We start from the raw sequence: 14145 nt of genomic DNA on the forward strand, positions 1-14145 counted from the left end.
ACAACCCACCCAAAGATTTGAAATATCCTGGGGGGAAAAGAAAATTCTCTGTCCGTGTATACGCTGTCTCAGAGCCGTTAGGAGGCATACCCTAGGACAGCATTTCCAAAGTGGTGGGGCCACTGGCCATACTCCAGCAGCCACCCAGCTGGACGGACTTCTCTCTGCCTGCAAACATGTGGTGATTCTCACTCGACCACCCCTCCAAAGGCTCTGCTGGACAAGAGGCTTTGGGCACACACCTGAAACTGGATCCCATGCCCTCACTTCAAGCTGAGCTCTGGGCATTGGAAGTGCAGCCCAAACCGCACAGACAAAGCTTGTCAGCACACACATGAAAAATTGTCCCACCCGCAGCAGAAGAGGTGAAGTTTGGCAGGCTGCAGCAACATCAGACTCAAATAAAGGCTGGAAGCATGAATTAGCAATGGGACATATTTTGCAGAAGCATCAAAAGAATATGAAGAAACAGATTCACCAGAGAATCTCTAAAAGGTACAAATTTGTGCATCACGCTGCATAATCTCATCTGAGTGTGCACCCAAACTGACCCAGTGCTCTGAAAGGGCAAGAGCCCTGCAAAAGGACTTGGAGGAAACCTTCCTTTCAGGGTGATTTTCTTAGATGGAAAGGTCTTCAAATCAATGCTTCCAGCCACATAAGCAGAGGCGTTGTCAGTGCAGGGCCATGGAGGGTTTTTAGGGTGGACCCTGGCCTTCTCCCAGGGCTGCTCCATCTCACTGTGACACACTACGGGGCAGCGCCGGTGCCCAGAGTGAGAACCCACCACATCCCTTCCCACCACCAATGGGGTCTGAATCTCCTCAAACACAGCAGAAATTGCGCACTGGGTGGAACAGGGTCGAGGGAAGATGAAGATCATTTTCCATGGGACATTTGTAGGGGTTGCACAGGATTAGAGCATGGTAAGGGAATGACACCCTTGAAAGTAAAGCAACAGAAAATACTCCTGTTTGAGTCAACAGGACCTTAATTTGAGAAAGATCACAGAATCATAGAATCACAGAACTGTCTAGACTGGAAGGGAGCTTTAAGACTGAGTCAAACTGTTAACCCAGCTCTGCCAAGTTACCACTAAGCCATGTCCCTCTGCACTACATCTACCTGTATTTTAAATACCTCCAGGGATGGTGACTCCACCACTTCCCTGGGCAGTCTGTTCCAAGGTTTGATAACCCTTTCGAGTGAAGCAATTGTTCCTCATATCCAATCTAAACCTCCCCTGGTGCAACTTAGAATCATAGGATCACAGAATCTTCACGGTTGGAAAGGACCTTTGAGATCATCGAGTCCAACCATACACACAGAAAAAACCCCTACAGTCTCTGCCACTAGAGCATGCCCTGAAGTGCCACATCTGGTCGTTTCTTAAACACCTCTAGGGATGGTGACTCAACCCCCTCCCTGGGCAGGCTGTTCCAGTGCCTGACCGCTCTTTCGGTAAAGTCATTCTTCCTAATATCTAACCTAAACCTCCCCTGCCGCAACTTCAGCCCATTTCCTCTGGTCCTGTCGTTATTCACCTGGGAGAAGAGGCCAACCCCCACCTCTCTGCACCCTCCTTTCAGGGAGCTGTAGAGGGCAATGAGGTCTCCCCTCAGCCTCCTCTTCTCCAAGCTAAACATGCCCAGCTCCCTCAGCCTCTCCTCACATGCCCTGGTCTCCAGAGCCCTCACCAGCCTGGTGGCTCTCCTCTGGACACGCTCCAGCACCTCAATGTCCCTCTTGTACAGCGGGGCCCAGAACTGAACACAGCACTCGAGGTGAGGCCTCACCAGCGCCGAGTACAGAGGCACCGTCACTTCCCTGCCCCTGCTGGCCACGCTATTCCTGATACAAGCCAGAACGCTGTTGGCCTTCTTGGCCTCCCGGGCACACTGCTGGCTCATGTTAAGCTGGCCGTCCACCAGCACCCCCAGGTCCTTTTCTGCCGGGCAGCTTTCCAGCCACTCTGCCCCGAGCCTGTAGCGTTGCTTGGGGTTGTTGTGACCGAAATGCAGGACCCGGCACGTGGCCTTATTAAACCTCATACGGTTGGCCTTGGCCCATGGATCCAGCCTGTCCAGGTCCCTCTGGAGAGCCTTCCTACCCTCCAGCAGATCAACACTCCCTCCTGGTTTGGTGTCATCTGCAAACTGACTGAGGGTGCACTCAATCCCCTCATCCAGATCATTGATAAAGATATTAAACAAAACCAGCCCCAAAACTGAGCCCTGAGGGACACCACTGGTGAGCGGCCACTGAGAGGATTTCACCCCATTAATCCCAACTCTCTGGGCACGGCCATCCAGGCAGTTTTTAACCCAGCAAAGAGTACGCTTGTCTGTGCTATGACTCGCCAGCTTCTCCAGGAGAATGCTGTGGGGCCATTTCTTCTGTTGAGGCCATTTCTTCTCATCTTATTGCTTGTTCCTTGGGAGAAGAGCCCGACCCCCCCAGCTACCCCCTCCTTTCAGGGAGCTGTAGAGAGCAAGAAGGTCTCCCCTCAGCCTCCTCTTCTCCAGGCCGAACACCCCCAGCTCCCTCAGCCACTCCTCACAGGACTTGTTCTCTAGATAAGATACAGGAAAGCTGAGAGGGGTCAAAAGGTTTTGCCAACACTCAACAGCAGGATAGTGGCGGCTCCGAGAATCACGCCCTATGTAGCCGAGCCAGGAGCAGATAGGAGAAGAGGAACAAGAACTTGGGTAGAGACCAGTTGGATTCTGGTACCACTAATGGAGTTCACATGCATGGGCCTCCTCTCTGGCCATAGCCCCAGGTTCTGTGGCTGGTGTGGTGAGCTGACCCCACCAACAGCTGAGCGCCCACCCAGCCGCTTGCTCATGACTCCTGCAGCGGGATGGAGGAGGGAATCAGAAGGGGACAAGTGAGAAGAACGTGTGAGTTGTGGTGATGACAGTATCCTCTTGGTTGGTTGAGGTCAGGTCTCCCCTGCCAGCCCTTTGCCCACCCCCAGCCCACTTGCTCGTGGGGCAGAGCAGGAGAAAGAGGAACCGTTGAGCCTGTGCAACAGATGCTCATCCATAACTGAACAGCAGCCCAAAACACAGCCCCACGCAGGCTGCTATGAAGAAAATTAACCCCATCCCAGCTAGAGCTGGTGCAGCAGGTAACACACCTGGGTCAGGCTGAGAGGGGTGCTCCAGCCACCCCCACCATGTGGTGTCCCCATTAAGCCTCTGCCACTTCACTGGGAAAGTCACACCTGATAGGAGACTGCTAAATTCCAGCTCCTAACTCTGTTAAACCCATGGTAAACAGTCCCTGATAACACTTTAAAATAATGGTCCATTACGGCAGCAATGCTTAATTAGAGTGGAACTGACAAATGGAGTCATCATGATTAATGTTATTATAATGAATACATCTGCAATTTGGTATAACACACAGAAACGTCTGGCTTCCCAGGAAACCCTCAGATGCAGAGGGTGTCTTTTATATTCATAGGGATATAATAATTCCTCTGAAGGAATCTCATCGTAATTTAGCATGAATTAATGTCCATTTATCACACTGTGTTACCCAGTGCAGCAATTTATCTAAATCCTATATATGCAATGTAGACTCTTGTCTAAGAACACCCGATAATGGAGAAATCCTTTGAAGAAATACATTTACTGTAGATCATTAATGCTCAGTGTGCTAAGTGGCCTTTAAATTAAACTAAGTTAAATAAACTCTTCTTTAATATACCAATGTAACTTTTTCATTAACAAACACATTAAGGCCTTTTTCATTTACATACAGCTCATGCAAGCGTATGATACGAAAAAGTTCAATTAGCAGAGCAAAATGTAATTCAGAGTGTCTATATGGTAAGGGAAGGCAGGGGAAGGCAGTGGTTTGTCACACCAACCTCGTGCCCTTGCATAACTGCACGCCGGTCCTACAGGAACTCGCGGTAGGTTCCTCTGTGCCGCCTGGCTGCAGGGTTTGCCGCAAAGGCTGCTCCTTGTAGAAGGACAATTGCTGCCAGGAAGGGGTAAAACCCAGCAGAGAAGGTTGCAGGCTGTCCTGGGGCACAACATTTTCTATAGGGGCAGAAGTGGTCCAAGCTGCTGTTGCTTGCCTCCCTCCACACACCTCCTGGGATGACGTGACCTGCTGTGGGTGCTTCTCATCAAGGCACCACCTGCACCCATATTTGGGCTCCAGCCCAGTTTCAGCAAACTGGTTTTAATGTGGCTCCTCTCCCTTCCTGGGGAGGGGAACTGGAGCTGCCCACCCGGTGGGCTCCAGGCACCATGGCAGAGCAGGCTGCGTCTGGAGCACTGTGTCCAGTTCTGGGCTCCCCGGTTCAAGAAGGACGGGGAACTGCTGGAGAGAGTGCAGCAGAGACCTACCAAGATGCTGAGGGCACTGGAACACCTCTCTGATGAAGAAAGGCTGAGGGATTTGAGTCTCTTCAGTCTGGAAAAAAGACGGCTGAGGGGAGAATCTCATCAACACTTACAAATGCTGAAAGGGGGGGTGTCAGGAGGATGGGGCCAGGCTCTTCTCAGTGGGGCCGGGGACAGGACAAGGGGTAACGGGCACATACTTGACCATGGGAAGTTCCATCTCAACATGAGAAGGAACTTCTTCACTTTGAGGGTGGCAGAGCCCTGGCACAGGCTGCCCTGAGAGGTGGTGGAGTCTCCGTCTCTGGAGAAATTCCAAACCTGCCCGGACACGTTCCTGTGCCACCTGCTCTGGGTGACCCTGCTCTGGCAGGGGTTGGACTGGGTGAGCTCCAGAGGTCCCTGCCAACCCCTATCGTTCTGTGATTCTGTGGCTGTGGCAGTACATGGGGCAGTCCCACCACTGTGTCAGAGCAGGACCATAGCCGTACGTGAGACAGTCCCACCACCAGCTGACTCTGCTCCCAGTGAGGAGTACGTAGATTGGCATGGGGGCTCCTGCTTGTGTGCCAGCCCCATTCCTCACACAAGGACCACAGGGAACCCTGACAGCAGAGCCCTGGTCAGAGCTAGAGGTGTCTCCTCCATCTGAGTAACAAAACGCCAGACCAGCGCGTTGCTGGTGTCTCCCTAGCAAACCTCTGAGCCTTGGCTTGCAAGACACTCTTGAAACAGACTCCAACAAAACTTCTACAGTGGTGTTTATCTTGATCCTCATGTACAAAATGTATTTGCACAAGAGTCTGTCTACAGGATTTCTGTTGAGACTGCAATACTAGGTATTTTTAAACAACAGTAAAGAACATTTCTTGTACAGGTAGAGGAATAATCTGCCTTCATTCCTGCCACATGCTTTCCATTTCCCTGTGTGCAATCTATAGAAAGAGAAGCGATGGCTGTCCTTGGTCAGAGGAGAAATCCCAGTTAGTTAGTGATCTTCTACTGGGACTCACTGCCAACTCACTGACCGGTTGGTGCACCAAGGGGAAGCAAAGTAATGCATGCGAAGAACAGCGAGGGAAAAACGGGAAAGGGCTGTGTCCCAACGCTTAGAGCTGTATGGCTGTTACACCTCAGCTGGAAAAATATCTAATCTAAAAGAAGCACAGCAGCCTGTTCTGTGTGAATTCTGTTGCACAAGTCTGATGGTGGAAGAAAAGCTCTGTGCATGTTTAATTGGCCCTTGTGAAAATGGCACTGCACATATAGCCCTCTTTGCCTTATGAAAGCCCTATTTAATACTTTGCTTTTTTTTTGTGGAAAATTCTTCTAAAAATCTTTCATTTTGCTTGTCTCAACATGCTCTGCATGTCCTAATTCGAGAGGCTGTTAAATAAACCAGAAGACATAGGATTGTTTGGCTCAGCGACTGACTCTGGGACCATGGGTTTAAATTCACTGACAAAAAAAATCAGGCTGATTACCAGGCTATAAAAAGTGCAAAATGAAGTACATTTAGTGTGCCTGCTCAGAGGGAAGGGGAGGTGCAAAAGCACTTGAATACCAACCAGAAAAACCAATATATAAAACAAAGGGAAGAAAAAACTTGGGGAGAATGGAGTGTTCAGAGCAGAAAAAAGAGGAGGAGGAGGAGAAGGAGGAGGAGGAAGTGGAAAAGGAGGAGGAGGAGGAAGAGGATGAAGAGGAAAAGGAGGAGGAGGAAGAGGATAGTTTTTGGTGGCAGAGCTGTTTTGGTGAGTGACTGTGCAGGGTCTTGCCTGGTCGATCCTGCTCTGCACTGGGCTCTGAGGCAACGCTAAAAAATGAGCTGCTTCTCCTGGAAAGAGCTCAGAATTTGGTCCCTTGGTGTTTTTCCGGCAATGGCGGGTTGTCTGGTTGGTTAGATGGTTGGTTGGTATTTTTTGCAGCATATTGGCTCTCATGGCTGAATTTGAGCCGTTAGGGAAGTGAGGTGGCATACCTTGTTACGTGCGTTAAACATAACCATACAAAGCTTTTGTAAGCCATACAGGAATTACCTAAACCACCATCTCCCAGAAACTGTGAAGATTGCTCTAACTACCTTTCTCTTTTGGTCCTTCCTTTAGTACCCAACCCCAGCTGCTGCACAGAGGGTACAGCTCAATGCAGCTGTTTGCTCAGTGTGGCACTGTTAACTCTGGTCAATCACCCACTTCATACCCTTCATATTGCACTAACGGCTATCAAAATCCATGGGTCACTCTCACCCTCCTCTGGAAACAAGAGCCTGTATGTACCTAATCCAAAAGTGATCATCCTGGAATTAAACTTCGGACAGAGGACATGCCATTTCCAAGGGGATGAAGGGAAACAGCGAGCAGGTTTAAACTTTCACGCTTATTCCAGCAGTCCCGCAATCACATGACAGAAAAAGAGCAGCAAGGGGGAAAAAAAAAAGAGTTGTGTGAACTTTGCAGTCTGGGAGAGGAGCAAGGGAGGCAGGGAGACACTGTGCTGGATGGCCCCCAGATCATCATTGTGCAACAGATTTAGTGTGAAACTGAAGCATCTCTGATGGATGGAGGTAATATTGGCCCACAGCTCTAAAGACACTAAAAGCCTAGTGGAGATTTATCTTTTTGTTCTAAGCATAATTTGAGTAAGCATAGCAGGGATGGGGAAATCCCTCCTCGGTCACCCAAGCTGTGGTACCTATTTCAGATACGAGCAGATGTTCAGTTCAGGTCATTCCTCTTCTTGTTGATACCAAGAAAGGGCTCCCACAGGCGAGCAGCCTGCCACGGAGCAGGGCAGTGGAGTCAGGAGCTTGGCCCTTGGGCAAACCAAGGCTACTTCTTTGCAGGTCAATACCTTCCTCTCTTACTGCAGTGATGCTACTGCCGTCGATACACAACAGATAACAACTCCGTCTATGTTAACGAGTCCTGATTGCTGGCTGGAAAATAAAGTTTTGCAAGTAGAAAGAGCAAGAGAAGATTAAGATAAAAACTAATGTGATGCTGAAGGAAAATACTAAAGAAGCTTTTTTTTTCTTTTTTTGGTTCTCCTTTTCCTTGTCATTAGACAGAGATCCTAGGGCTCAGGCAGACGGCCCACTACTAAGGATCATGAGTCGTGTACTGTTGGAAACAGAAGAGCACCATGGAAAACAAGGGAAATGCCTTTGGGTCTGCAAATTAGCTACAGCTAGAAGATGTAGGATGACTTGAGGTTTGGGTTTAAATCCTTCTTTTCCTCATCTCACTCTAGAAAGCAGAGGCGACCAGGTCAGATGTAAAGGATGCATGAGAAGAATGTATCGGTTTGGCATGAGACTGACGGGTATGGAGAACAACTTGAGAGTTTTGGAGTCCTAGATGAACATGCCCAACACAGTTGACCTTTCAGTCCCTTCAGGCAGAGGAAACAGTATAGTGTACCTGGGCCCATGACCTGAAATGGTGCAGCGGCAGCAACATTTGGTACTAGAAGCTCTATTAGGCAAACAACTGCTTGATTTCATTTGGATGCTGGAGACCCCAGGAGCTGTGTGACATCTTAGAGAGGGGTGGGAAGGAGCAGAACTCACAGCATCAGCACATCTCCACACCTCCATTTCTTCTTATACTCCATGTCCAACCTGAAGACTGATAGCAGTGTATGTGTTTCTATACATCCTACAAAAGGGTCTTCACCCTGGCTGAGCTTCCAGAGCTACTGAAACACAGAAGATAGCAGAAAATTCTGGGTTTGGAGACAATTTGGCATGGCTTTGTGCTAACACCATCATGTTACATTTGTTTCATTTTCTGTCCTTTCATTTTATTCACGGCAATTTTATTTTGCCTAACAAAAGCATGAAAACCAGGAGATGTCCATTCTGTTGCTGTGTTAGCAGGAGCAGTGATTCAATGGTGGTTAAAGACACATGTGAGTTAAATACTAAGCTCTCAGTACAGAGAGGGTAATCCTTTGCTCCTGCAGTTGCTGTCACAACCTGCATCTCACAGGTTCTGTGTGGAGGAACTGGACTAGCTGACACATGCCAAAACCAAAGACACCAAGGCCAAAGCCATGTTGATGAACATCTGCTCACTTGCCCAGATACAGACAGGACCAGAGCACCTGAGCAGTTTCAGATGATGTCACACACCTTCATTTTATACTCATCCTTTTGTTACTGTTAGGGGAACTGTGGCCTAGAATGACCTACTGAATTCAATGACTGCTATGTTCAGTATGGCAGCCAACAGTTCAGACTCCTCACTGTCCAGGATAGATGACTTGTGGCTACTTACACAGCCAAAGACAAAAAGAAACTGACAAAGAAGTGGGTGAGAGGTGTCCCCGTGGATAGTACCAGGGCTCAGGAGGCACAGGGATGATGCTCTGAGACACCCTGACCTACAGCTCAGCACCGCTACAGCAATACTAACATCAGAACCTCTCATAGATGAGCTGAATATTGCTCTTATCTCAGTCCTGTGGCTGTGAGGAGCCGCGGCAGCCACGGACTAACTCTCTTTACCATCGGTATCAGATGAGGTGCCAGGAGAAGGTCTGAAAACAGCTGAGAGATTCACAAAGTCACAGAGTGGTTGAGGTTGGAAGGGAGCGCTAAGCTCATCTGGTCTGACTGCCTTGCTCAAGGAAGGCCACCTAGAGCAGGTTCCCCAGGACCACATCCAGAGGGCTTTTGAGTACCTTCAAAGAGGGAGACTCCACAACCTCTGTGGGCAACCTGTGACAGTGCTTGGTCACCCTCATGGTGAAAAGGTGTTTCCTGATGCTCAGAGAGAACCTCCTGTGGTTCAGTGTGTGCCCATTGCCTCTGGTCCTGGCACGGGGCACCACTGGAAAGAGCCTGGCTCCCTCATCTTCATTCCACCCATGAGGTATTTGCACACCTTGATGGGATCCCCCTGAGCCTTCTCTTCTCCAGGCTAGGCAGTCCCAGCTCTCTCAGCCTTTCCTCATAAGAGAGATGCTCCAGTCCTTCAACACCTTAGATGCCCTTTGCTGGAGTCTCTCCAGTATGGGCGTGTCTCTCTCGTGCTGGGGAGCCCAGACTGGACACAGAGGAGGTCACAACAGAATTCAGATCTCCAGACCCAACCTGAACACCATCAGTCCCTCACATGAAACCCCTGCTGTCTGGTTTTGCTGTATTTCCCCCTCTGCAGTTATTTAGCTGTGAGCAGATGCTGATGTGTGGGTGATTTTTCAATATAGTATCATCTCTTTGTATAATCAATAAGAATTTAAATGAGAAGACCTTGGCTGATTCTTTAAATTCTATTATACCCAGACACCAATATTTACAGCCCTCAACAAAATTAAGCATTTTAGGACACAACCACAGCATAATAGCATTTGCAAGACGCCTTCTAATTTTTTGTTGGTGTGATTTGTGTGTTTTTAAATACGCCGCTTGCAGTTTTCTGTATCATGCTATGCATTTCATAAATAGCATGCATGCTGGCCCAGTTGTATGTCCTTCCTTGCTGCCTTGCAGCCAATTCTGCCTGGGTCATATCACTGCTTTTGCCTGTAAGCATTATAATCCCAGCTAACATAATCATTTTCTACTGTATTCACCTATTTCACAATTATGAAAGGAAGTCTTAAAACTGCCGCACGCGCCTCGCTTACTAATCAAGAACTAATGTGACCAGTATGAAACTCTGACTTTGTGTATCCACATCCTGTCAGTGGAAGAGCAGCAATGTGCATGCAACGGAGGTTTTCACACTGTATGGGAAAAAATATGTAAATATAACAATCAACTCCAATGTAACAACTAAAATAACTTTTAATTGTTTTCCCTTCACTTATATTTTCTGCTTGGCTGACTCTGCTTATGGCTCCTGGAAAGGCCAGCTCATCAGTTTTTGTTGTTAATCAAGAACAGTAATTGTGTAAGTTATAAAGACACAAGATGATTCTTTGCTGAATAGGATAACAACTTCCAGAAAATGCAAAGTAGTTTTTTTAATGTTTTTTGATTAGTAATTTGTAAGACTGCTATCTGAGTAAACAAGGTCCCCAAGAGACTCTGGGAATCCAGACTCGGGGAAGGGTTTGCCCTCCTGTTCATGGTGTGGCAGATGCTGTTTCAGAAGAAGGGCTCTCATGGGGCACCACTGGCTTGGGGCACCGTGGATAGTCTGGTTCTGCCTCTGCTCAGGATCAGCAAATGCTGTGCAACCAGGGAAAATTCTGGGAAAATGTCCTCTCTGCACCTGGCACCATGATAAGTATCAGGACAAGCACTGTGAGAGTAGCGCCCTTGGAAGGTGCCTTGGTCCTCAGATGCTGGGGCAAGAAGCGGGGGCACATTGCAAGTCCAGCTGACCTGAAACATTAATTGCTGGCTTGTCCTCCAGCATGTGGCCCACAGGCATAGAATCATAGAATGTGTTGGTTTGGAAGGGACCTCTAAAGGCCATCTAGTCCAACCCCCCTGCAGTGAGGAGGGACACCTTCAACTAGATCAGGTTGCTCAGAGCCTCATCAAGCCTGGCCTTGAATGTCTCCAGGGATGGGGCCTCCACCACCTCTCTGGGCAGCCTGGGCCAGTGTCTCACCACCCTCCGTGTAAAGAACTTCTTTCTAATGTCTGATCTAACCCTGCCCTGCTCGAGTTTAAACCATTGCCCCTCGTCCTGTCGCTACATGCCCTTGCCAACAGCCCCTCCCCAGCTTTTTTATAGGCCCCCTTCAGGGACTGGAAGGGGCTCTAAGGTCTCCCCGGAGCCTTCTCTTCTCCAGGCTGAACAACCCCAACTCTCTCAGCCTGTCCTCACAGCAGAGGGGCTCCAGCCCTTGGGTCATCTCCGTGGCCTCCTCTGGACCCACTCCAATGGGTCCGTGTCCTTCTTGTGCTGAGGGCTCCAGAGCTGGACACAGTACTCCAGGCGGGGTCTCGCCAGAGCAGAGTAGAGGGGGAGAAGGCCCTCTCTGGATCTGCTGGCCACGCTTCTTTTGATGCAGCCCAGGATGCGACCGGCCTTCTGGGCTGCAAGCGCACGTTGCTGGCTCATGTCCAGCTTTCCATCCACCACGACCCCCAAGGCCTTTTCCGCAGGGCTGCTCTCTATCATGTTATCCCCCAGCCTGTATTGATAACGAGGGTTGTCCCGACCCCAGTGTAGGAGCTTGCACTCGGCCTTGTTGAACTTCATAAGGTTTGCTCGGGCCCACCTCTCTAGCTCGTCCAGGTCCCTCTGGATGACATCCCATCCCTCTGGCACGTCGACTGCACCACTCAGCTTGGTGTCACTGGCAAACTTGCTGAGGGTGCATTTGATCCCACTGTCTAAGTCATTGATGAAGATATTGAACAGCACCAGTCCCAGTACAGATCCCTGAGGGACACCACTTACCACCCCTCTCCATGTGGACATTGAGCCATTGGCCTCTACCCTCCTTGGGCACAGCCCTGCCACCCATGTTCTGCCTGCAATGGCCCCACTCTTACAGCATCCATCCCTGTGAGCTGCTCCAGCCCCATCTCCCCACAGTCCTTCCACCTGGTGGGGAAGCATTTGCTGGTTTGTGGGTTTTTCTTGTCCAGGTGGGGCAGAAAATGGCCCCAAGGAGGAGAAGGCTGGGAGCAGCGTGAAGAGGGGAGAGAGGCTGGTGATTGAGAGGAGAGGAGGAAGAACCCTGCCATGCTGCCAGGAGCTGGGCTGTGGCACAGCACAGGAGACATGAGACCAAGGTGGGACATGGGCAAAGCCTGACTGCTGAATCGACTGCTTACTGTGCCAATTTGTGCTTAAAGCCTTCCTATTGCAATTTCAGTCTGCAGAAGTAGTCATGAAATCATAGAATGGTTTGGGTTGGAAGGGACCTTAAAGATCGTGTAGTTCCAACCCCACCATGGGCAAGGACACTTCCCAGCAGACAAGGTTGCTCAAAGCCTCATCCAGCCTGGCCTTGAACCTCTCCAGGGATGGGGCATTGACAGCTTCTCTGGGCAACCTGGGCCGGGGGCTCACCACCCTCACAGCAAACAATTTCTTCCCAATATCCAATCTAAATCCCCCCTCTTTCAGTTTGAAACCGTTGCCCCGTGTCCTATCATTGTACTTCCTGATTAAAAGTCCCTCCCCATCCTTCCTGTAGGCCCCCTTCATCGCAATACACTTTGTCACAGAAATGAAATACAAAAATGTGATCACAAGACAACCAGCATTTGACAAGGAACAGAAAACTCTGGAGGACCTTTGGGCAGGGTAGCGCCCACCACACCACAAAACAAGCCATTTTCTAACAAGAAGTGGGAATATTCAAAACAAAATGCTGAAAGTGGTGGAATGGGACAGTCTACCTCACTCTAAACATCAAGTCTGATTTCAATTTGATTATTAGCAGTGATTTTCATTTCTAACCAGAAAACTTTGAGAGAGGAGATTGCCGGATTTTTCTTTAATACGGCTAGTTAAGTACCGCTGTGTCCTGAAATCCTTTTGTTGTATATCTACTGAGTTATGAAATGGACTTAAGTGGATGAACTCTGGTGCAGCCTGCTCAGCAATGCATGAAGAAAAGAGTTGGAGGTGTAAAAATGTCAAATAGCTTTCTCATATGCATTAAACTGTTAATAAAGATAAAGTGATCTTTATGTTTTCAGTTTATAATGTCTCTTTTGTGAAAGTAAGAAGTGGCGTTGATTCACGATTCGTTGGTTTCACTGCTTTGTGTCATTACTGGGAACACATCAAGAATCGCACCTGGAGCAGGCACTCAGCTGAGAGGAAAAGGTGGCAAAGGGAAGAGAAACGTTTCTGGGTTTTGAAGCCAGAGCGTTTCTTCTGTGGGGGTTCCTCCCTCAATGCGGGTGACCCAGCACACAGGGCATGGTGTCCAGGGCGAGGAGAGGGAAATGCCACTTGGTGGGAACTCCCAGAGCCAAAATGAAGAGAAGCTCCTGGTGTTCCCAGGTTCGGCTGCACCCTGGCCCAGAGGGCATTTGCACTCCTTGGGAACAGCGGTGAATGAACTCATTAAACATGGAAGAGATTATTACAGTTTCTTCACATCCATTTCTAATTCATAATTAAGGTATCCCAAAGTGTTGGCTGAATGGGAACCAGGATGCCCAAACATTGTACCCCAGGTCTCATGCTATCCGAAAGTCCCCAGTGAGTGGCCTGATTTCTGTCAATTTGAGCACTTGGAATAACTCATGGAGTAAAATTTCGTTAAGGCAAACAATAGCATCAGCCACAAACTCTGCGTTCTCTGAATCTGAAATAGAAGCCTAAATTTGGGAAAGTCTGAAGACCCATCCCAGAATGTCAGGCATGGACCAAACCTGTTCCTGAAGAAAGTGTGCAAGCCCCCTCCTCTGGCTTTGCTCTTGGTGCAACTGCGAGTGCTGGGTGGGCAGCAGGAACCGTGGGCTGGTCCATGGTGCCCATCAGAGGCCCATCCACGAGCCCAGAGCAGCAAAGTGGCACAAAAGCAGTTGGGAACACAAAATTAGGGACTTGGGGGAAGGGACATCCCGTCCAAGACCCTCCCAGGGCTGTCCCAGGAAAGGCTCAGGGCCCCAGGGGAAGCTACCAGGCAGACCGAGTGTGTGCCCAGCTGGTGGAGGGGTGAACATGTATTCCTGAAGGGATGTATATATATTATTACCACTGGTGGATCTCTGTCCTACTCGCAAGAGGAGTGGGATGAGGCCACTGGTGCTCTCTGCATTCATGTCTGTGCTCTGTGTGTCTGTGTGAATCTGTGTGGCTGCCTGTGCTCGTATACACACGTATATACACACATATATACAATATCC

The sequence above is a fragment of the Chroicocephalus ridibundus genome, chromosome Z, assembly GCF_963924245.1.
Source record: "Chroicocephalus ridibundus chromosome Z, bChrRid1.1, whole genome shotgun sequence".
Classification (NCBI taxonomy): Eukaryota; Metazoa; Chordata; class Aves; order Charadriiformes; family Laridae; genus Chroicocephalus; species Chroicocephalus ridibundus.